This window comes from Spermophilus citellus (assembly GCF_964194105.1).
Source record: "Spermophilus citellus genome assembly, chromosome: 8".
Taxonomy (NCBI): Eukaryota; Metazoa; Chordata; class Mammalia; order Rodentia; family Sciuridae; genus Spermophilus; species Spermophilus citellus.
The window spans coordinates 96659587-96661685 of NC_138189.1; the positions used below are offsets into that span (position 1 = coordinate 96659587).

At 38.5% G+C, this 2099-nt stretch overlaps 1 pseudogene across 1 annotated transcript; it reads left to right on the forward strand.

Moving 5' to 3' along the window:
- The first annotated feature begins 353 nt into the window (after positions 1-353).
- Positions 354-1431, forward strand: LOC308654699 (actin-related protein 2/3 complex subunit 2-like; annotated as a pseudogene). The gene is made up of 2 exons: positions 354-593; positions 1064-1431. The product of its transcript is annotated as an actin-related protein 2/3 complex subunit 2-like (transcript).
- The last annotated feature ends 668 nt before the right edge of the window (positions 1432-2099 follow it).

Consider the following 2099-nt stretch of genomic DNA (forward strand, 5'->3'; position numbering starts at 1 on the left):
CTCCCTCTACCCATTAGGATACAGAAGCCCCTGATCAACCATAGGGTTATTCCCAATAAATCCATCATAAGTTGCAAAAATCATCACTGTAAAATTCACTTAATACACCTAATCTACCAATGAGTATCACAGCTTACCTTTAATGTGCTTAGAACACTTACATTAGCCTGCAGTTGGGCCAAAGCATGTAACGTAACACCTATTTTAAAAGAGTATTAAGTATCTCATGTAATTTATTGAACACCCGTATTCAAAAATGCTGGCAGAGGAGGTGTGGGGGTTGAGCAGACCAGTCGGTGAGGTCGGGGGCCAACCACCACCGTGATCCTGTGAACAACTGTCGCATCAAGGAGATGCTCATGCTCAAGTTCACGAATGCAGCTTCCGGAAACAAACCAGAAGCAGTAGAAGTAACATTTGCAGATTCTCTTATCATATTTCAAATCCTAAAGGAGTGAAAATGAAAGTGATGATCTGTATTTCTTTGAATTCTACAAGGAACTTCAGGCACATGGTGCTGATGAGTTATTAAAGAGGGTTTATGGGAGTTTCTTGGTAAATCTAGAATCAGGATACAATGTCTCTTTGCTATTGTTATGGTCTGAGTTTGTTGATACAAGTTATAGTTTATAGATTAGAAAATATAGATTAATAAAATAGTAAGTATAGCCATAGTGACTCCATCTTTATAATTCCCATGTGAAAATGTTATATAAGTTGTTTTGAAAAAGAATTTTTTTAAATGTTTTTCTGTGCTTCATACACCTGCAAATGTACTTGAACCCAGGATGTACAACAAAACTGTGCTCGAATCCACAATGTGGTTGTCTAATTCTGCTCTGCTAACTGCTTTTCTCAGCCCTTGTATCCTGCTTGTTTGCAATTTTTAGATTCCATAATATGAGGTTTTCTTCCTTAAATATTAGAATCAATATTAGAACCCAATATTTTCTTCCTTAAATATTAGGCCACTTGGGCAGAAGTATTCCTGGCCAGGAAGGGATAGATAAAATAAGATTCTTTAATTTGTTTCAAATCCGGTCTTTGTGTGCTTTCTGAGCAGTCGTGCCATAACACTACATGACCTCGAAAATCTGCCTACGTCCAAGGATTTCACTGTGCATCAGTCTGGCATGTTGAAACAAAAGTGTTTTGCCTCTGTCTTTGAGAAAAAATTCCAACTCCAAGAAGAGGGCAAGGAAGAAGAGAACAGGGCAGTTATCCATTATAGGGATGATGTGACCTTGTACGTTGAATCTAAAAAAGACAGTCACAGTAGTCTTCCACTCAGCGTTTGAGGATGACAATGATGTGGTCATTGGAAAGGTGTTTATGCAGGAATTCAAGGAAGGACCCAGAGCCAGTCACACAGTCCCCCACCCCCCCACCCCACCTCACTCCATCTCACCCCTCCTTTCTCTCTCTGTTTAATGTACTTTTAAAATTATTTATTTATTTTTATTCTAATTTGTTATATATGACAGCAGAATGCATTGCAATTCATATTACACATACAGAGCACAAATTTTCATATCTTTGGTTGTATATAAAGTATATTCACACCATTCGTGTCTTCATACATGTACTTAAGGTAATGATGTCCATCTCATTCCGCAATCTTTTTTACCCCCCTGCTCCCTCCTTTCCCCTCCCACCCCTTTGCCCTATCTAGAGTTTGTCTAATCCTCCCAAGCTCCCCTCGTTACTCCACTATTAATCAGCATCCTTATATCAGAGAAAACATTTGGCATTTGTTTTTTGGGGATTGGCTAACTTCACTTAGCATTATATTCTCCAACTCCATCCATTTACCTGCAAATGCCATGATTTTATTCTCTTTTAATTCAAGGTAATATTCCATTATGTATAGAATATTACCACATTTTCTTTATCCATTCATCCACTGAGGGGCATCTAGGTTGGTTCCACAGTTTAGCTATTGTGACTTGTGCTACTATAAACATTGATGTGGCTGTGTCCCTGTAGTATGCTGTTTTTAAGTCCTTTGGGTATAAATTGAGGAGTGGGATAGCTGGGTCAAATGGTGGCTCCATTCCCAGTTTTCCAAGAAATCTCCATACTGCTTTCCAGATTGGTTA